The 22,375-nt window shown below is 40.5% G+C and overlaps 1 long non-coding RNA gene across 1 annotated transcript in view; it reads left to right on the plus strand.

Moving 5' to 3' along the window:
* The first annotated feature begins 274 nt into the window (after positions 1-274).
* LOC139685617 (uncharacterized) overlaps positions 275-22,375 on the plus strand; it is a 50,728-nt gene continuing 28,627 nt past the window's right edge. The window contains exon 1 of the long non-coding RNA XR_011700199.1: positions 275-571. This is a non-coding gene — a long non-coding RNA (uncharacterized lncRNA). The remainder of the gene's footprint in view (positions 572-22,375) is intronic.

Here is a 22,375-nt window from a genome sequence, read left to right on the forward strand (position 1 = left end):
CCTAACCTCCCCCCATCCGTCTCCCCCTCCTGCCTAACCCATCCCCCAACTCGCACCCCCCCCCGCCGCCATTCTCCAGCGCCTCTGCCCTCGCCTCCGTACCCTGGCTACCTCACACATACACACACACTCGAGTGCCACCACCCCCTCCATTACCCCGCGACTGCCTCCCGCCGCCCTCCTCCAATCCCCCGCCCAGACACGGACAGACACACGCACCGTTCATACACAACACACACACACGCCCGCACAGATCCATCGCCACCTTCGACAGTGCATCTTCACGTCCCGTCGTCTCCTTAGTCGCAGTGGAGAGCGTCTCTCGCCATCTCGTCCTCCGTGACCGCGGGCCGCGCGCGCGCGTGCCGATTTTGTGGTGATCCTTTCCGTTTTATTTATTTTTTAAATTTTCGCCTGTCCTACTACTATCACCACCTTCTGCTCGACGAAACTCCAAGGAAGGATTCTTCTCACCGGCCACTCCTCGCGCACTCTCCCTCTCCTCCTGCTTCCCCTAAAGGGTCCGTGGAAGAAGAGAACTCGGAAGAAGGAATAACACTGGGAAATAGCGGTGAGTGAAAAAAAAACCATCCAAGAGTCCCGTTGACGTGATCGTCTTCCGTTGGTGACAACTTTCAATTTCAACCCCCCTCCCCGCGGGGCGAGTCATGGGAGAATGGTTCGCTATTTTGTCTCCTCGTTAAATCCATCCCGCCCGTCGAGGTCATCGGGATGGATGGGATGGATAATTTCATGTCGGGGCAGCCCAATCGCCCTGTCGTTCTTCGCGATGGTCTGTTGGCAAGTTGCTTCCGGCAGCGTGAACCCCTACATCCAAATGTAGACCTGACATACGTTGGGTGGTTGTTCCGCGAGAGAGAAGTGTTATCAATCGGCTCAGTGAAAATTTAGTGTGTCCAATGTGTTCGTATGTCCAAAATAAAAGGGGCAGTTGTAAGTTTCGGGGGAGCGGAAATCTCGAGGAACTTGCCGGAGATGGATTTGGTGCATCCTTTTTTCCCTTCATTAGTGGTATGAGCAGCTGCATCATGACGGTGCTCCATGAGCGATTGTGTCAGGGGGTGTGAGGACGAAGGGGTGAATGAGGAGAAAAGGAATCCGTGAAAGGTTTTAGTGCGTCCTTTGGCTTGTGTTTTGGTCGCTACGGAAGGATTCCTTGTGTCATTCATTCATATGTCGATCTCTTATGTGTTTTGTTAAGTAACTGTTAACCGATCTGCCGAATTTAGTGTAGGGCCCGGATTACTTTATCCGTGGCGCACGCTTAATCGCACATCGATAACTTTTTAATGAGATAAATTTTTCCGTTCAGTCCTCGTTTCTCCGGAGGCTCCATCCCACACTGAGTCCTCGGACCGGAATTTTGTCAATTGATTTAATCAGTTTTCCTGGAACGTTCTCCAAATACCCGGTATAATAAAAATTAGATAATGTATGCGCTTGACAAGCGACAATTACTGTCCTTATCTTAGTTCCTTCCCCGACTGAAGGTTGCTTCTGGAAGATAGTCGCGCTCCGTCATCCCCGCCCGCCGGCGAAACCCTTCACTCCGCGCGAGAGAGCGGATGGCCGGCATCGGCGTTGGGCGACGAAGCACGCCCACCTCTGTTGTACCCAGGGATGACGTTCCAACGTACGGAAGGGGACGGAAATAGATCGCATTGCACCCCGTCTTCGGATCGGGGAAGGGATGGCAGAAACAGATATTACATCGCGATCGGTTGACGCGGAAGGCATACGTAAAACAGCCGCGTCCAAAATTTTGAACTGTGTCCCGGCCGAGGAATGCGAAAATAAATTAGGCACGAGAATTCAGCACATTGTCATTTCACGATTATTTACGGTCAGCGTGGTTCGTGCTTTCTTGGTTTTACTACGGCAATAGGATTTTTGTCGTACCTTTGGAAGTTTCAATGAATTCCGATCCGCAATGAAATTGCGAATCCGGTTTTTTATGCCCGCAACTTCGGAGAAGTATGTTTTTGCATTTAAAACCGGTAATTGCATTGTTTTGGGTAGAGTAACTTTCATTGGTTATCACCAACATTTTATACCTGCGGTGATTACTATAAATGATGTTCTACATTAAATCATACCAGAGTCTCGGTAAAGGGGAATGATCTTTACACTCTGATATTGTTGCATTGTTACCCACATCCAGCGGATGACTCCGTTAAAAGTTACTGCCGCAGGATCTCCCACGGTTTCTTGGAATTTGTCAAAGATATAATACAAGAGCTTTTCCAATGGGACAATTTCAATATGGCAGTTGTAAACCACAGCACTTAATTAATTCAAAGAACACAGCCTGGATGTCTCAGTGAGGAAGTGTTGATATCCTCAAATTTCACGTTAAGTGCGTATTTAGGATGTATTTTTATTTGCCTTACATCGAATGTCTATCTAATTTTATGTAAAATATTTACCAAGTAGCTAATATATTATTTTTTTGTTAAGAACAGATAGTTGAAGTTTTAGGCTATCCGACGACTGAGGTCAGTTCACACTTTATAAAAATACTCAGGAAAGGCTTAAAATGCAGGCCTGTCCCCAAGATCTTTTGATACTTCCGACCGATGCCAGTCATCACAGCACCCATACCATGGGCGTACCGCGAGACCGTCACCTTCGGATAAATTAATAAGAGTGAGGGCAGAATATTCTAGTAGTTTTGTTGTCTTCCATTTCTGGAACTAAATCTGCCACCGAGATCGGAAAAAAGAATACAGGAAGGATTAATGGGTTTAATAGGGTACACTTCCCACGCTTTCATGAAAGCAGTAAACGTAGCGCTAGCACGGTAGCATCAATAAAAAAACTCTCGTCGTGACTTGTAGGACGGAACTATCTGCAAGGCATTTGAGAATTAGTGCGTACAGGATTTGAAAAGTCACATCACTGAAGGGAACAGCAGCCACCTTGGGAAATAGTTGTTTTCGTCCTTCTCGGACCTGTTCGGATTAATTCTTATTCAGTGAAACCATAATCGGGTCGTGTTGCTATTTGTTTGTGTGGCGTCAAATTGGCGTAGGTGGTTCGTGCGTTTCCATTAAGTGCGAAAGCGTTGTCCTGCAGCGGTTCAAGCGGAAAACAATTACTTATAGAAGAGGACCCAGTACGTCTCTGTCGACCGGGGCAATCTCATGGGAGCACCGACTTGAACAAACATCCGACCCGAGCTCCACCCCATCGGAAGTGCGAGAATACGACACCGGGGTCCGCAAACCATCGTGATGGTTTCGGTAGGCAAAAACTCTCAGGCAACATGTTGGGTGATGGATATTCCTCTAATGGTATCGCCAATCTCTTACTGAGTACGAAATAGAACATTCACATGCACGTATTCTATTATGGAAGGTCAAAATAAGTAGAAGGTGCCGTTTACATATATTTGTAACATTCTGCACATTTCCTCCCCTTCCCTCTTTCGGAGGTTGTAACGTGACTAAAGATGATAGTTGGACACGAGAGGGTTCTTCCTACCTGTTGTACAGAACTTTTCTTGCGTTTCACGAGATATCATAACAGGTTTTATTGTCCTTAAATATTTTTGTTCCCCCCTTCATAAGGCGGCTTTGCTAAAGAGTCACGGTATTCAACATTTCCACATGAAATTGCAAAACGTTTTATCAAGGTTTTTTCCTACTTGCTTATATACTTTGTTTAAATGGAACACCATGTTACTCCCAAATTTCGAAGGGACCGCGTTGACATTTGAGGGGCGCTTTCATAACTGACACAAACAGTAGTATCGATATTTCAGTTAAAAATTATTCGATGGCTATATTTTGAAGCGGATTCTTTCAAGTATATTCTAATCATTTCCATCAATTTATTCTCGACAATAAAATCTCCCAAGTCATGACTACATACTATATTCAAGTCCTAGGCTGAGATTTTACTTTATTTCAATGATGGTGTTCGTTCGTCCGCGTCGTAAAACGTTTTAGTAGGACAAAATATAGATCATTCACACATACGGACGGTGGATACATTTTTTTAAGGATGGTGCGAAATTTGAGCCAGATTAGTCGTCGCCTATTTTTTAAGCATTAAACATTGATATCTGAATAATGCCACGTTGATGTTCGCATGCATAGCACGAAGGAACTCTTGCTGAGCTTTTCCCTTGACCCAAGAAGTATTCATTGAGGGCACAGCTATCGAAACACCACACTGTCGTTCGTCCCAGGTGCTAAGGGGTTCTAAAAATTTCCGATCCGTCAACAATACGCAAGAAAAATAACAACGGCCATTCCCCATTAGAAAACCTACAGCTTTTGGATTAGCTGACGAGTGAATTGTTTACGGCGCTGACCCGGCGGCATTGTTTAATTTTTGCATTGTATAAAATATTTTATTTACATTTCTATCTATTTCTTGACTCAGCACTTGCATACTAGTGAATGCATATTTGTGGTTTCATAATAGTTTTTTAAAGGAACAAGTTTAATCTTTGGTCGGCTGATGGCATGAAATTCTACAGTACAGAGCAAGGAGTAATTCAAACCTATGACTCGCTTGGAACAATTATCACCTGAAATTTCAATCTCATTGGTAATGAAAGCCATTGTAAATAATTTGTACCAATAACTTAATACGCTGGAAACATTGATCATCAAAATCATTACAAGAGTAACATCAGATCCAAAACATGTTGCGGAACCAACAAAAAATACTTGGTAAAATGCACTACATAGCCTTAAATATAATATAAATTCTTTTATTTCGCAGTCATGATTTTAATAAAATGTTTCCTCTTGGAACTGTCATCTTATTTGACGTCAATTAATCGGTGAAGAGATTCGGGACATTGAAACTAAAGCCGCGAAAATAATAAATTTACATTGTGTTTCAGAAAGTATATTTCAAAGGGAAAGCAAAGGGAAAATTCTACCAACTCCCTCCAAATACTGTTTTATTAGTTTAATTTCGATATTAAAGCTGCCATATTTCGTTCCTTCATACATTCATCCTTCGCTTGTAGGAATTTGGGACATTAGATAGGGAGGGAAATGAATGGAGGGTCTCCTTCAGTACCAAAATGAATTTTAGATTGGTAGCCAAATTTGTATTTCATTTTTGTTTCATTTATATGTTTCATTTCCCATTCCTATGCCTTTGAGTTAATCCAATGACCATGGCCGTGTCAACCCACTTATTCTTGACAAATCCCATGATGATACATGAGCCGTGTTATTGGTTCCTCGTCCATGATTCAAATTCTTGTTTTGTAAATTTGATAATTAGAGAATTCATAGAGCAAAGACTGCACTGGCAAGTACTCGTATTACCGTACTTGAAAATGTGAATGGGCAACCCGAATACATGTTATGACGATAAGAAATAATTATGAAATTTAGATATTTGGATGATGCGAAAGCACAGTTCACAGTGCTGGGAGGGTGAGTTGTAATTTTTTTGGACCCCACGGTTTACTTGACGCCATTTTTTCTCGCCTGGCGAAAGATTTCACTATCCGCGTGTCGGCAGCGTGTCGGCCGTCAACCGAGCCCTCCCGCAATCCGCGCCTTCTCCACGCCGGCTATAGCAAGGACTCGCAGACGTTTCTCCCCGAAAAAAAGTGGATTTATTCAAAAGACAATGTTTTTTTCGCCTGGAACACTTTTATTTCTTTATTCCCACCGTTAATGTTAATAGGACATTATAGATCATTATCTTCGCATCCTTCTGAAACGAGAAATAGCCTGTCTTCCAATCCTTTCTATAGTATGAAAGAATATTTCCAACTCCAATTAAGAGAGTCTTATGTTATAATTAATTACATGGACCTGTGTAAGAATACATAAAATATGTAGAATTGTATGTGCTTGTCGTTTATTCCATAATTGCAATTACATTTCTCTTCGAATATTAATTATGTAGGTTATTTATTTTGTTGTGAAAGAAGCTGTAGGCACATGCTTCTTGCGCTACATATGAAGTATATTTTGAGTATATTATTTTTTTGTAAAACTTTTGATATTACCTATTCCATATAATGCCGACTAAGCAATCAATAAATGCATTTTATTATTATCATTTGGAAGTTATGAGTGTCATTACAATAAAGCCATAGAGCTGCAATAAAATAATTAACCCAAATCGAATAAAAAGTTAAGGCGCCGATAAAATTCAAGCATAGTAATAGGTAATGACTCCTAAGCCGGTGCGATTCTCATTGCAAAATGAAATCCATTTATTCAACCGCACGAGGGAAATAAAGAGCAATAGAATGCAAAGGTTTATGACTCAAATAATGCCTTCGATCAAATTTACCACATTTAAAGTTATTCGCATTGATTACCCAAAGAAAACAGGTACAAGATAGGCGAAGGTGGAATCTTTTTAAATCAATAACGAAAATGTTACATAAAAAATGAAAAAGTTTCTATTTAGAATATAGAATCTGATCTTCCTCGGACCGAAAAACATTTCAACGAAGTGGTCACATTTGATTACAAGTTTCTTCATTTGGATTGGGAGGTCATACCCTTACGAGTATCTGGGAATTCTGGCGTGAGAAATGGTATTATCGGTCATGCTCACACCTCAGCTTAGTTTATTTTACGTGGTACCCTGCAAACTACCGCTAGGGTGTGCAGGTGATTCAAAACCAGCCACTACCATAAAAAATTGTTTCTGGCAAACGTTTGTCTTAATTTTTAGTCAGATTATTTTTCTGTAAAATAATTTAAATGCGTAAAGCTGAATTATTTAGCACTAGCGACTTCATATTTTCAAAATGGGTTGGCCAGGGCTTGAGTTGTTCGTAAGATTATTTGCAAATATCAACTGACTTGGAATGGCCATGAAATAAGGATTTTCTCCCTCTCATCAAATTTTTAAGTGTTTATGAAAGAAATCTTCTTGATATAAAAGAATTTCCATCAAAAACTTAAACTGAAACGCCCAGGATAATTAAGCCTGTCCACCCTCTTAAAAATATAGCTGCATAATTATTTGAAAGACCTATTCATTTGGAGGGAAAAGTAATTTAGAAAGGTACACCTCACCCTCCGCCTGGGATGTCAGTACTTAATCGAAGAACCCATAGAATACACGCCAATTATAAATATATAGACCATAGCATTCATAAACCTTGGGCATACTAATCGAATCATAGTTGATTTCATGCATATTACAAGTATTTGGCACATAATTTTTCTGATTTACCGATGGGATCACCAAAATATTAGGATAATCTTAAGACTGTACGGACGTGATTAAAATTATGATGACAGAATTAAAGTGCGCGAATCAACATGATGAGGTACCTCTTCATAAAAAATGTTTCAATACTTCCTTGGTCTCGGTAAAACGCTATGCAAACATGTCTCATCACTGCGATGACTCTGACACTTGAATATTTTGCGGATGCAAAAAGAAAGTAGAAAAATAAGAAACGAGGAAATGGCGAGACGGGAACGCATCTGAAGATGAAGCTTGGAGATTTCAACGCATGGTCGTTGATCTAGAAAAAAAATTGGATTAGGTGAAAATTCAAACGCGGTGACGAAATGGACTCAAACGAAGTCTTACCATATAAATTATTATTCCCAGGATTACGATCGTTAAATTCTAGAAACCGGGACACAATGATTTGTTTCGTTAGTCTCACTATCACGACTGCCTCAAGGATTGGCTCAAGAAAATTTAGTCTTCCCTCAGTGTAAACGTAGCAGTCCAAATGCAATACTTTGGTGATAGGTACTGCTTACTTTATTTTTTTTAAAGCAAATAATTGTTTAGCACTAGAAAAAAGAATTCCTACTCTCAAAATGTTTCGTTTGTTAATGCAAAAACAAACTAAAAAAACTAACACACCCATGGCACTATTTATGCGATAGGCAGATAATACGTAATGCTCTGAAATCATAAAATTATTTGAAACATATAAATTTGGTATCAAACTTAAACAAAGATTTTAAAATTATTGCAGTCAATACACGAACATCGAAATTCAAATGATAATAATTAAGTCACTGGTTATTATTATGCTTACTGGTTTATAGGGAAGTTTTTTAATCCAAATTTGCTATGCGTAACACAGTTTTGTACACGATAAGTCTGAATTTAAGATATAACATTGAAAGTGTATTAAAACTAAAATTTAGATGCCTAGATGTGGCAGTTGCAACTTCAAAAAATTCATAGGCACTATACTTTTGAGCGGCAATCTCAACTTTGTTCGCGGCACGTCAACGTGTGAATAATTTGGTTATCGAAAAAGGACCAGAGTTCCTTTCAAATTTTGAAAAGCAAGCCAGCTAGTGATAAGCTTATCACAAATTATGAATTATAATATTATTAAAGATATTTATTGCCTTGCAATAAAAATTCTTAAGTCCAGTTTGTAAATGTTGTCCAAAGACACATTCTGATGGATTTGAATAGCTTAACTCTATAGCATGAATAAATACGTTTCATTAAAACTGGAAAAATGACGACCTTTTTTAACGATAATATACAATTTTATTTACTTTAAACAACGAGATAGGGTAGGTTAATGGACTAATTAAAATTCATAGCCTTGCCAACTTCGGGCGATTTTAGATAGCAATTTCCTAGAATTTTGGGGGAGGAAATCGTTCACATGCGACTGTTTAAATTCTAAAAACCCTCGATGCAGGTGATAGAATATATCGAGATATGTTCCCTTACATTGAATATCATATGAGTTTTTCAAGAGACTACGTTAAAGTATATAAATATTTTAAGTGTTAAAAGAAACCTTTACACGAAAAAAAAGCCTCGATCGATGATCTGATGTTTCCTTAATTAGAAAAAAAGATTAAGCAGGAATAAAAAGTGGACGATGAATGACACGTTTACTTCGCTAAATAATAAGCATCTTGAAACAATGGAAATAATTTCGAGTTGAAACAAAAAGTTTAATGTTTAACAGTTGTGAGTCTCGATAACTTACATTAAAATTTTTAAGTCATATGCATAATTTTCTGCCGATATGCCATCTCATATTAGTTAAGCGATTAAACTTTAAATATTGTTTTTTCATATTTTATTTCCTTCATAATGGCTGCCGTGTTGAAAATTCGTCATTAGGGCGTCATTGGAGGGTTGCCTCATCCGTGCCATATCGCTCTCAATGATTCACTTTGATTCTTGTTAGCTGCTACAAACTCCACCTATGAGTAATCGGTACACAGTCATCAAATAATACAGGTAGGAAGGGTTTGCGCAAAGCATTGAAGAGGTATCCAATAATACAGCTTGACATAATTTTTCTCACGATGTAACTTCATGAGTTGCACATTTAACAATCCATTAGTAGACGCACTTCGTTAATTTTTAATATTCACTGTTTCATACTAAGTAAGGTTTTGTCCTAGATTTTCATAATGAAATTAAAATGCATTTTCAAGATCATTTTTTAGTGCCAAACAAAATGCTTTCACATAAATGAGTCTTTAAGAATGACACTGAAATTTGGTGAACTCTTTACATTTTACCATTTTAATAAAATACGTGAATACAAAAATTTCACGAAAAATCGTGAAATAGGAGACAAATCATCCAAATCTGAAAACTGGAAACAGTTTTACTTAACACCTGACTTAAGTGACAATTTTAATGAGCATGAGTCCTTGGCTCTGACGGAACGTGGGCAAGGCTACCCAACCTCTTCCTTTGGCAGTCGCAAGCCCGTATCCCAATTCTTGAAAATAAAATTTACGAAATAATTTTTCAGAACGGATCCTTAACTATATTTGCCAATTACTATTTGGTTTTTGAGACTTAAAAGTGGCGGAATTACATTACCGTCAGGCAAGGAGCAGAAAGAGGATCACTTAAGAAACTTTGGCCGAGGAACTTCTACCACGACTGCCGATTCTGCAAACGCACTCATGCTGATTATCCCACATGCCACAACATCTACAGAGACACTTACAAGGAAAAATGTATTGATGTTGCTAAATCCGCACCTCAGGCAGGCAATTATCTGATATTAAACAAAACAATAATTTATCAGTTTATAGTAGGTGTTGTATGTCTTATGTAGTAGGCGCGTATTTCGTAGAGTTAATACCAATTATATGTTTGGCTCTAATTTGTGACATTAAGCAAGCAGGATTCAAATGCCATTAAATCACAAGGCAAAGAATTGTTTCGTTGAGAAGGCAAAAATAAGGAATACGAGAAAATAGAAATCAAAAATACAGAATATGCAAAACGATACGAGTTACAATTTGAAAAATAAATATGTATGTAGGCAGTAAATAGTTAAACAGCCAAAGTAATCGTTCAAGCGGGATTATAGACATACCTTAAAGTGGATTTTGGTGGGCTAAAAAACTCAAGCTGGGTGGTAGTTTCCTTACATAGAAACATAAAATTGAGACTGCAGTGAATCTACATGCAAGGTTCACTTTATTAAAGAATCTATGCAAGAGGACACCTTAAATATTTAAGAAAAAATGTCAACATACGTAAAATTCGCTAATACTACACATATTAACGGTACAGTTTCGAAAAAGCATTTACAGATACATATGCATGGCAGAAGTTATTTTGAAGATTATTTAGCATTTATAAGCCATAATAAACTCGAGACATTAAAAAATATGTATATTTTTCCAGAATAATATGCATTTCCCATATTGGCGATACAATTTCTAGAAAAAACTGAAATAACTGAGATGAGGAGCATATGTCAAAGTTTGCCTATCTGGAATAACGGTCGACGTCCCCACCCTAAAACATAATTTCTAGGACCGATAAAACGATGGATAATTTAAGGAGTAAATAAACATTGCTCGATAAACCTTTCCCGCATTGTCACCGCAGGATTTAAGAAACAGACGCGTGGTGACCTAATAGCTAAATAGTTCTACTACAGCTAGGCAAGTCCTGATATCAAATCCGAGTGTTCCTTCGTTCCTGCTTATCTCAAGCTGTGTACTTACCGCGTAATAGGACTATCTAGGAGCAGAAGCAGAGACAAAGGCAAGGGAGAGTGATTACTAAAATCACTCCCAAATTAAACCGAGAACGTGCGCACTGAAAACGCTGTAGAACTTAAAACTCATCTCGGTGAACTACACCCTCAACTACGATATTTCATAGAACTTCGGATCTTTTCATCCGATAAGAAGCTGTTGACTATAAAAAATAAAATTCTTGTTCTTTGAACAAATAACAGGCTAAACAAAAATAGCCCGGATGACAGTGATGACATGTAATCATTTTTTGCGCAGCAAAATAATTCCGTCCGAAGGAAAATCGGTTTTTCTGTTCAACGTGAATGTAAACATAATAAATAATACGAGATATATGACCATCATTTCGCATTGACGGCATGAAAATTGATGAGCGGCAAATAAGTTCAAACAAGTGATTTTGATTTACATAAACACCCCGTGATCCACCAAAAAGGTAAGTGGCAGGGGGTGCAAGCACCAGACTGAAAGGACGGAGGATGAGGAAGAAGGCGATTGTTAAAAGGGGTGAGGGGAAGGGTAGGATGCTGAGGAGGGACTAAAGGTTTTTCGATGGACACAGGCCGTACACTTCTACATTTCTTAGCCTCGTCTAACAAGATAAAACCAGGCACAATACTGTTCTTCAATTCCGCATACTTCCTTCCGTCTAAAATGCCTATCCATTCCTCCCCTTACCTCGCCTGCCTGACGCTCTACCCTAAATCACAGCTCTTTACATGCCATTTCCAATTAAAATACTTTACAATCAATATTACCGTCTAATTTGGATTTCTCTACAACCATTTCACCTTTTCCATCCTTCTCCAACACCATACGTAAGTACCTCCAATCTTACGCCTATATTTTTGTTTCAAGACCATGTTTCCGAACCTTGAAAAACCACAATTCATACTGAAGTTTTCACTACTGTTTTCTTAACCTCCTCTCTTCCATCTCTCAACTTCCTGCGAAAGCTTCTTTGCCTAATGAAATTCTACTCTTATATCCTTACCACTGTGATTATCTTAGTCCAGAACAATTCCAAGATACGTTAACTGTTCCATCTGCTCTAGTTTTTGCCCTCATATTTAAGAGATTATCTTAGCCTTCCTCTTTCTCGTCAAACTCGTCTTTGGTTTTGTTTAAATTTATTTGCATCCGATAACGATCAATCTGATTTTATAATGTGCTCGGTAATGACTGTGACTCGTTATTACTAGAAACAAAATTAATTAGCATTTCTTATGCCAAATGGATATTCTAGCTCCTCTTAATGGAATTCGCAAAAATGATGTTTTGAAGTATCAAGAAATTTATGAAAAGCGAAGTAGCTAAATTACTTTATTCAAGGGTTACCTCCAATCACACACAATTTTATAAAATTAAATCCACCGAAAGATTCAACCTGACATCCCAGCCAAGTAAGCTTGCCAGTAATAATATTCAGTGCATGTGTATATGGAATAACCATGCCTAAGTACTTTAAGTATGCCCAAGTAATATATATATATATATATATATATATATATATATATATATATATATATATATATATATATATATATATATATATATATATATACATATATGCTTTAGGCCTTCTCTGAGGCCCTCTTCAAGTAAGACTGCCAGCCAGTCTTACATGAAGAAGGCCGAAAGCTTAAACAATCATCTACAATGTGTCCTTTTAAGTGTTACTATTTTATTTGTGTTATACTGTACCGTCCAAATATTATACTGCTCGTGTGAGTGTTTCTATATCATCTATACTATATACGAGGTTCATCCGGAAAGTAGTACCCGTTCGTGAAATAAAGACACAAAAGTAAATATTAACAAACATAAAAAATTTTATTTGAAAGAGGATACTTTAAACTACTTCTCAACATAATCTCCAAGCAAATTAAGGCATTTGTCATAACGTGTGACAAGTTTCTGTATTCCTGCTGCATAGTCCTTCGCCGCCAGCTCATTGAGATACGCGAGGGACCCATCTTGCACAAATTTTTGCATAATGCAGATGGTGTTTAACAATTTCATGAACAATTGTTCGAGAAACATTGGGAAAATGCTCACAGATGTCATCAATTGTGACGCGCCGATCGTTCCTCAAGAATTCGTCAACTGAGCTCACCAGTTGGTCTGTAATGACAGACGGTCTCTCCGAACGCTCATCGTCGTGTGTGTTCCCCCTCCCCATGTTGAAGTTGCGACACCACCGCCGAACAGACGACTCGTCCATTACATTGTCTCCATACACCTCCTTTAATTGGCGATGAATATCACATGGGCGAACGTTTCTTGCATTGAGGAATTTAATCACTGCCCTCACCTCACAACTGGCGGCGTTCTCAATTTTTTTAAACATTGTAAACAATCACAGAAACAACACAGGCAATGCTAGCGTCACGCAACTTGGCTCAGAGAAGGCAGACAAGCCACTGAAGCTATCTGACCTCGTCCAGCGGCTACTCGCGTCGTCAGCACTTCATGCGGCACGAACGGGTACTACTTTCCGGATGACCCTCGTACATATACACACATATACACACACATACAAGGTCTATCCCAAAAGTAGTAGTACTGAGTCGATTAAAAACAATTATCGCCGGAATTGATTAATTAACTCAATAGTCTTCGAAGTAGCACCCTTGCACGCTCACACACCGCTACCAGCGGGTTTTCCACGCCTCGTACGCCTCCTGGAAGGCGGCGCCCGGGATGCTGAAGCTCCCTCGTCACGGCCTGTTGTAACACTTTCATCGAGCAGTGATGAGGTCCTTTCTGCACGGATTTGAGGCGAGGGAAGAGGAAGAAGTCTGTTGGGACGACAGAGCTCTAGGGTGTCTGAGGCATGGTCGAGAAGCTCTTGGCAGATCCGCGTGCGAGTTTCCTTTTGGACGTCCGGGAGCGCTCACGGCGCCAACTTAACCCACACCTCTCTCATACCCATGTTTTCGATCACAAGTCAATTCACATCACTTTTAGAGATGCTAAGTTCATCAGAAACTATGCGAACACTCAATCTGCGATCCCTGTCCAACAAAACATTCACTTTCGCAAGATTTTCGTCACTTTTTGAGATAGAAGGGCATTCTACATATTCGGTGCCTTCAGAATCTTCTCTACCCTCCCGAAGCAATCTGTGCCACTCAAAAACACCCGATCAATCCATGAGGTTATCACCATAAGTAGTCTGAGCATACAATGAGTCTCTTTCTCGGCTTTGCCTAGTTTTACGCAAAATTTGATGGCATAGCGCTGTTCCAATAACCGGTTCATGATAGCGCGACAAAGTCACGTTATAGGGGTTTTGCAAATGAACGATCCGCACTCCACAATGGCTGGGAGCCAACTGTCACCGGCCATCAGCCTTCCCAGATACTCCCATCCCTCGAACCCAGCCCGTCGGTCCGTCAATCCGGGAACAATTAAGCCCAACTACTTTTGGGACAGACCCTGTATGTGTATGAATGTATATACATTCATACACATATATACATTCATACATATATATATATATATATATATATATATATATATATATATATATATATATATATATATATATGTGTGTGTGTGTGTGTGTGTGTGTGTGTGTTGTGGTAGTCCAGGGGTAGAGCGTTGTACGATAACCGGGCAAGCCTCTTTTGACACCATCAGCTGAACCCAATCTGTGTGATTTTTCAGGTACCAGATCGTTCTGGGAAACCACAACCTGCGCAGGAAATTGGCCCCCCTACCCTGATGTGTGAATTTCACACGCCGTCGGGCTTAGTACTGGGTGACATACCGGCTTCCCATCGAGAGGGCCCGGGTTCGAATCCTGGATGCAGAATGTTTTTCAGTGATATCCCGATCCCTACTTGAGGTGCTTTGTGGAGAGCATTTTGAATGAGTAAGCCGTCCGTCCGATTGAACGTTAAATTGCAGACCACTTGGCACGTTTCTTTAAGAGTAAGCTAATATCGACACCGTATTTCCTTCCACCCTTCCTCCTTTCTCATCCATCCTTAAATGCGAAAAGGACCTTACCTATCAGCCGCCTTCCATAAAACTGCTATATTATAGTTCTTATAATATAAATTATTTCCTTTTAGTTATACTCCTGAACTCCACAGCATTCTCTTCGTGAATCCTCAGTTGAGATCAATTGCAGTCGAAGCTGAAAGAAACGCTTTTATTTCTTAAAAAAATATAATAACCTTAGACTGAAGACTGATGTAGGCAAACACTTAGTCTATTGGGAATGTCTCTGACTTAATTCAAAGATGGGTAAGGGAAAAAATATAGATAATATATACAAGGATTATTATCGCCAAGGTGAAAATATTATGATCGCCTTTGATTTTTAATTTTTATGTATTTACGAAGGTAGGTAGCGAGGAAATAAAAGGAGTGAACATTTGTGGACACTTGAAATGGTGTTTAACCTATTACGGCGAAGGTTTTAGTGCCAGGAAGAAAAAGGTTTTTATGATATTAAGGGTCAACACAAAGAATGGAGCAGATGATATAAAAAAATATATTATGAAAATTAAGAATCCTGAAGCAGTATGCATTGATATTCTGGTGAAAGGAATTTGGCAATATGCCGTTAAACCAAGAAGCAGTTACACATGTAAACGCATTTTGTGGATACGGGAGAATTATAACCAGCGATGGAACTAAGTGATTGTAGTTAGTAAGTTGGAAAAAAAGCATATAAAACAACCAAAGAGGTATACTTGCCAGAAGAAAAAAAATTATATGATGAAGCTATAGTCGAGCCATCACGAATCATGTCACTTCATTTTATGAATATTAAGGTTAGTGTCATACGGATATACGATGTGGGTGACACGGACAACGAAGGAAAAAATATTAATATCTGCAGATGATGGACGGTGGAGACCGTGGCGTAGAATTAGAAAGAAATTCTTCGATCAGAGTCAGATCGCTAGGTAAATACCAGAGTCATATCAAAGGGGTAAGAGTAAAAAGCGAATTCAAAGAATACTTTATGTAAAGAAAGAATATTTTATGGAAAAGTCGAATGACCTCGATGATTAAGTCATCTGACTACTTACCAACAGGCCACAATGTGACAATAAAGGCTAAAAATTTCATAACTAACAAGTGATAGGAAGGCTTTGAAATTTTAATGGTCATTGTAATAACTGTGGTTTCGAAACTAGATCTTGATGAAAGAGGATGAATAGAAATTGGCCCCGTTTTTGGTGCGAGCATGGAAAGAATGAATAACTAAGCTATATGGAGAGTAATTCGAGTGAAAAGTATTAGATAGGCTGGGGATGAGAGAGTAAGCTCGTATTCTAAGAAGAAATGTTGATAGAAGATACATCAAGAGGTAGTGGGAAGTTGAAGTCTGTCGTATTTGATAATGATTGAGAAACGTCTGAGGAATGGAAAGGGAGGAAAGAGAGCACTTTAATTTGCATGACGGGGATCAGAAAGTGGAATAACAGAATAACGTAGGGTAAGCTGACTTTAAATCGAGAAGGAATTCTTTAGAATTCAGTGTAGATGTAAAGTTCAGGGACCGTCCAAAACTGACCTTTAATCAGTAAAGAACCTGTGACGATGATGAGGGTAGAAAAAAAAGAAAACTGTGATGGCGACTTAAATATCCCTCCTCCACACTGGCAAATGACCCCCAATCGTCTGGAAAGCCTCTCCGTCTTGAACAAAAATACTAAAACAAAGTCGGTGTTCAAATTTAAACCTGATTGCCAGGGAGCAAATATCGCTTGGAGAAAAAGAATAAGATTGATGCGAAGGGAACATAGAGAGAAAGATAAAGGAAGAAAGTGAAAGATGGGGCAGTGGAATCCGCAAGAGGCGTGGGAGAGAGTTGGGAGAGAAAGGATTCGTTCGGGAGTGAAGAAGTAGGGGAATAAATGGCGGGGAAAGGAGCGGGGACTTTTTGGGGAATCCCAGGGCTGGTGATGACGTCGAGTTTAAGGGTTTCGAGGATACGAGGATCTTCGGTGGGAACGGGAGGGGAGAGGAGAAGAACATCGCTTTGCCCACGGCCCCGAGGGGCGGGAGTAGTGGCCCTGGGGTCTCCCGACTGCTTCCGTCCGCGCTAATTCCCTCAATCCCCTAGAACGGGCAGGGGGCGGGGAGGGAAGGGTGTCGTCGAAGGAGGGATGATCCGGCGGGTGGGTAAGGGGAACGGGGGCGCCCGGGAGAGGAGAGCGCAGCTGTGCTCGCGGCAGAGGAGGGACACACGACGTCCAGGGCGAAGGGGGTGGTTCGCGCGGCACCGGGATGGGTGTTCCGCGGGTGCCGGTCCTCTTGAGGAGAAAGCAACACGGGGTCTTTGGCCGCGTAAAAAAGAGGAACGCGCCTTTATTACACATGTGTGCACGCCTGCAGGAGGGCGGAGATGGCTGCGCAGGGGAGAAAACAGTTAAACAGTTTCCGGAGCGTCGGAGGAAATAATCAGGATTCGTCACGGCGAGACTCGCGAGCAGCATCGGCGAGTTCCACCCGTTTCGGAAGAGCCTTTCATTTCTTTCGCTCGCCCTTCGGGAAACGAAGGGGTTTCCTTCTCCTTCTTAGGGCCGTCGTACAAAGGATTGTCGTCAAGGAGATTGGGGTTCGGACGACAGAGGTCATTTACACCGAGTGTGGTTGGGCAACCTCAAGAGAGAACATGAGACTGGGAGGATATCCCGAATCAGACTCAGGCTACTCTTCACGATAAGCACTAGACAGATGCAAATGGGCGTCGTATTCCAACCAATTTAAAGGAGTGAAACGAATTACTAAAAGGCTAAACATTATATTCACGTCACTTTCAGAGTAATTGCCAATAGAGCTCAGTGTGACCAATAATCTAAACTGACGGACATTGAAACCAATACCACGTATTATCGTTTTCAATAAATAATCGCTTATCTACTTTGACTCTTAGATAAAATCTGCTTCCATATAAGAAATAGGAGTTTTTTGCAGCAACCAAAGAGGACTCAGACAATATTCATTGGTAGGTGCCCTTAAGAATGCACGTAATAGAGGAATGGGTACAAAATAAAATTATGCATTACAATGAATAGGGTTGATATCACCACAGTGTACTGAATGTGAATTTAAAATAATCGTTATTATATTTTGCAAGACGATTTTTCTATGATTTAGGAACAAAAAAATATATACCATACATTACCTAGATTTACATCGCCTATATGCCCATGAATTTTTCCAGATAAATGTTCCCGTTGAACTTGAACAACCCGATGGAACTTTTATTTCTGCTTTATTTTTACTTACCTTAATTCCCACGTTTGAATGGAAATAAAATTGTTCACATGGCGCAGTGAGAACTAATTATTATGATTTCAATGCGCGATATACAAATTTCGCTTACAAATGAACCTCAGCCGTAAGAGCAATTTACCACCAACCACAGTAATCAACCCGAAGGTTGACGCGATAGTTCAGGGTAGAGCTTACCTAATAATGAGTCTCAGTTCGCGTGTGAAATTCACACTTCAGGGTATGGGGATCAGTTCCTGACCCCCGTGAGGTTTCCCAGAATGGTAAAATATCACGCAACTTGAGTGAATCCGAGGGTGCCCAGAAGCGAATTCGGGCCATCCTATTAAGTAAGTAGCCCAACGCTCTACCTTCTGGACTACCACGCCTCTATTGAAGTGCAACTTCAATAAATAAAATCGCGTACCACTACCCTCGTTCGGAGCGCGAGGGAAAAAAACGCACCGGACAAACCCCTTTTCTCCTGCACACGAAAACATCCATCGTGCGCATAACTGTGGTGTCTCGTCATCATCGTCCCTAGAGGAGGGGCAGAGGGATACGGAGGGGGGGGGAGTGCAGGCCGAGCGGAGAGATGGGGCCTCCGCTTGCCCAACGCGCACCGAGCGATCTCGGATGCAACCACCGGTGGAGCAGCCAGCACCTGCCGTGATTCCGACATCTTCTTCTCCCCCCCCCCGACCACCCCCTCACGTGCACCACGGGCAGAGTCTGCGGGCGCGGTTCGTGACATATCGCGGCGTACGTGACTCCGACGCCTCGACTGCGGCGGTGACGACGCCGCTCCACCCCCTTTCGCCCCCCGGCGGACGGGCGAGGGGGTGGAACGGTGGAGAGTGTGGAGAGAGGGCGGAGGGAGAAAGAGTGGAAGGGTTTTCGGGAGCGAAGGGCAACCGACTGACTGCCGCCGTGCCCTATCTCTCACCCCCTCTCCCGACCGCCCCGCCCCATCCACTCCGTCCGCCCGTGCGTCTCTGTCCGCCTCGCTCTTTTTTATGTCCCTCTCCCCGACCTCTCTCTCCACCCCCTTTTCCTTTCGCGTCATCCGCCCACTCACCCGGCGAAAGAGAATAATTGCACGCGCGACGACCGTCAGCTCTTTAAAAATAAAAAAAAGGAGAGGAGGAAGCGAAGAAAAACGAAAAGCGCGGAGGTTATAGTGTTTGGCGTTGCTTAGCACGTACGTCCGAGCGTATAAACTCATTACGGGAGCAGAGGGGAGATATATATATATACACATACCCGCACGCACGCGAGCGAGCACGCACTCAAACCAAACAAGCCTCTTTCTTTCGGTTCGCTGGCGAGGGCGCTTAAAGTCGGAGAGGCCGAGAGGGACGGCCGAATGATGACGGAATTCCTCTCCCGCTCTTTTGAATGTGGGGAGAAGCCAGCGCATTTTTCTCGGATGGAAGTGTTCCGCTTCGTATGGCTTCGTCCGCGGGAGCTTCCTGTGCCCTATTAATCTCCGTGTTATACCGACTCGGAGACGCCGTTGCATTATCATGGCGGGCACAGTAAAATACTAAGGTGCCGCTTTAACAACACGCGAAAAGCTAATTAGTAATGATGACACATCTGCCCCAATTATTGGGATGAGGGAATGCGAAAGCAGACGGGGGCAAAGGATGGGGAATAGAATTTAACCTTAGATAATGCATACTACTACGATGGTTTTCGATAGTAAAGAAAGTGAATCAAGTATTTGTGGACAAAAAGGACGGGGTTTCACTTCAAACGTGATTAAAGTAACTCCGATAACCTTCAGTGCGAAGAAGACGCTCTCACGTGAAGTCTTTAATAGCGAGCATACACACATTAAATTTTCCTTTTCATCTTAATAAATATGGTTCAATTTAACGAGTACAAGGTAAATATGAAGAAAAAGTGAAGGAGAAATGCTATTTCACATTAAAGAGTTCACATTCGATTACTCTGTTAGAATTTTTTTGAGAACCATAACAGTTATCAAATGAAAGAGTAGAAAAATGATATTCAACTGCTTAGTTGAATGATTATGTTTGTCGTCTATCATTCTGCTTCACGAACACTTGATTATTGAATATATTTCTATAATCGAATCATGATACATATTTTTGTTTGGTTCCCCAACACTGCCGCGGATGATGTGACATAATGCGGAGCTCGTATAAAACACGTACAATATTTTTGCGAAGCTCAGTAAAAGGAAATTAATTCCATCAAACGAACAGTGGGGAAATATGCGGTTGAAAATGTTAACTAAGTTTACCAGTCCGCATCATGTAGACCTTATCTTGGGTACTACTGGAGTATTAGAGAGCCTGCAAAGAAAGAATTGGAAACGAAAGTCGTCTGAATTTTTAACAAAGACTACGAAAGAATACAAAGAGCACAGATATGTTAGAAAACTCAAAGATCGCACGAAGTCCAATCGTCTTGTTTTCACGGCTGGCAAATTTATTTATTTTATTTATTTATTTTTTATTTATTCAGAATAAGTCCGAAAACAGCACATTTTGGCCTTTACATCGAACTATTAACAACGATAACAATGGACACATTTACAAACACCCAAGCCCTAGATGGAGGAAAACTCACCCAGGCGGGAATCGAACCCGCGACCCTTGGAATGGCAGACGAGGACGTTACCCCGCCACCACCGGGGTCGGCGACAAATGTCACATCTGAAAGCCATGGAAAGGTTAACTTCAACGTAATGAATCGTTTTTATAAAATTAAACTATACTATGAAGTGAATAAATGGAATTTTTCACTTCCCTTGTAATTACGACGACTGGCAGACCTTTGAATGCCGACACATGTCGAAAAGGAGTCTTGAATTGACACGTACTGGCAAGAAATACTCGATACAATCGCATTATTGTCTCTGCACTAGCGTACTGGTTTATTTTTCGTATCCTTTAATATTGGAGAATCAAATATTAATACTGCAACGTGATAATGATAGATCTATTATATATTTTTAAACAAACGACTCCTTTCCTCTTCCACTGCTGGCAGTAAGATGGCCTGCTCAAGGGACCGACTTCATAATTTTTTATCTGTAGCTGTGTTTTATCGTTGAGAAACCCGTCGAACGTATCTGGCACTCAACTAATGTATGCACCGACAACAATTAGAGTTGTGCGCGTGCGCAGTATTTCCATCATGGAGTCGTACGGTTGGGGGAGGTCAGTTTAACATCTAAAAGCCACTGCCACAGCACTGATGCAATCGAAAATATCACCGAATACCATATAAGCTGATTTAAACTACTTCACTGCTATTCATACATTGTGATACTGAACATATCTATAGCTTAAAAGACATTATCTTTACAGAACACCGTTTTAAATGGGAGTAACTCCTGCAGATTCCGTCAACCACCAATGGAAATTACTTCGTTTAGCGTTAAACATTACCTATACTGTGTTTTGCTTGAAAGAATTCTTTAACCCTGGAAGGTCCACTAAATCAATATATTTATCATTATAAGTACCAAATTTATACAATGAATTTTTATGCTGATATTTTTTTGAATGGGCAAAGAAAAATGTATCAACAAACCAAATTACGCTCCTCAACACAAGTACATCGAGAAAATTCAGCAAAATTTACCAGATACTTGCATTCAGTACACACAAAACATAAATTTTATCAGGCATTGTTATAAAGTTAATATAATCGGGGTTCCAATTTGCCTGAATTTGATTTGTAAAATCTAGTAAAAGGTTGCCATTCTATGCAGTGACACCCTTATGTCATACCACACCGGTTTTCGATTAACCCATCTTAGGCAAAAATCGGATATGAAACCGTAACAAATAACCCAAGAAATGAATAATTTTACGAAAAAGGCATTGTTTTCCATTCGTAACACTCAAATCGAATATTTTGAAAAGATGAAGAAAAGTTTAATTTTTCATTCTTTGCTTAGTTACAGATTTCTCCATATACTATTTAATTGAGAGGGTTTAGATGAATAGACATTATTTTCTATGGGCGATGTTTTTCTTTGCAGTAGTCTTTCGTCCATTAGTTTTAATAAGAAAATTAACGCATTTTAATCTCGATCCTCAATTCATTTTATCTTATTCATTTCTTAAATGCTCTTAAACCTGGTTAAAATATATGGTTATTTCATC

Source organism: Hetaerina americana, unplaced genomic scaffold (genome assembly GCF_022747635.1).
Source record: "Hetaerina americana unplaced genomic scaffold, ioHetAmer1.1.p SCAF_1, whole genome shotgun sequence".
Lineage (NCBI taxonomy): Eukaryota > Metazoa > Arthropoda > Insecta > Odonata > Calopterygidae > Hetaerina > Hetaerina americana.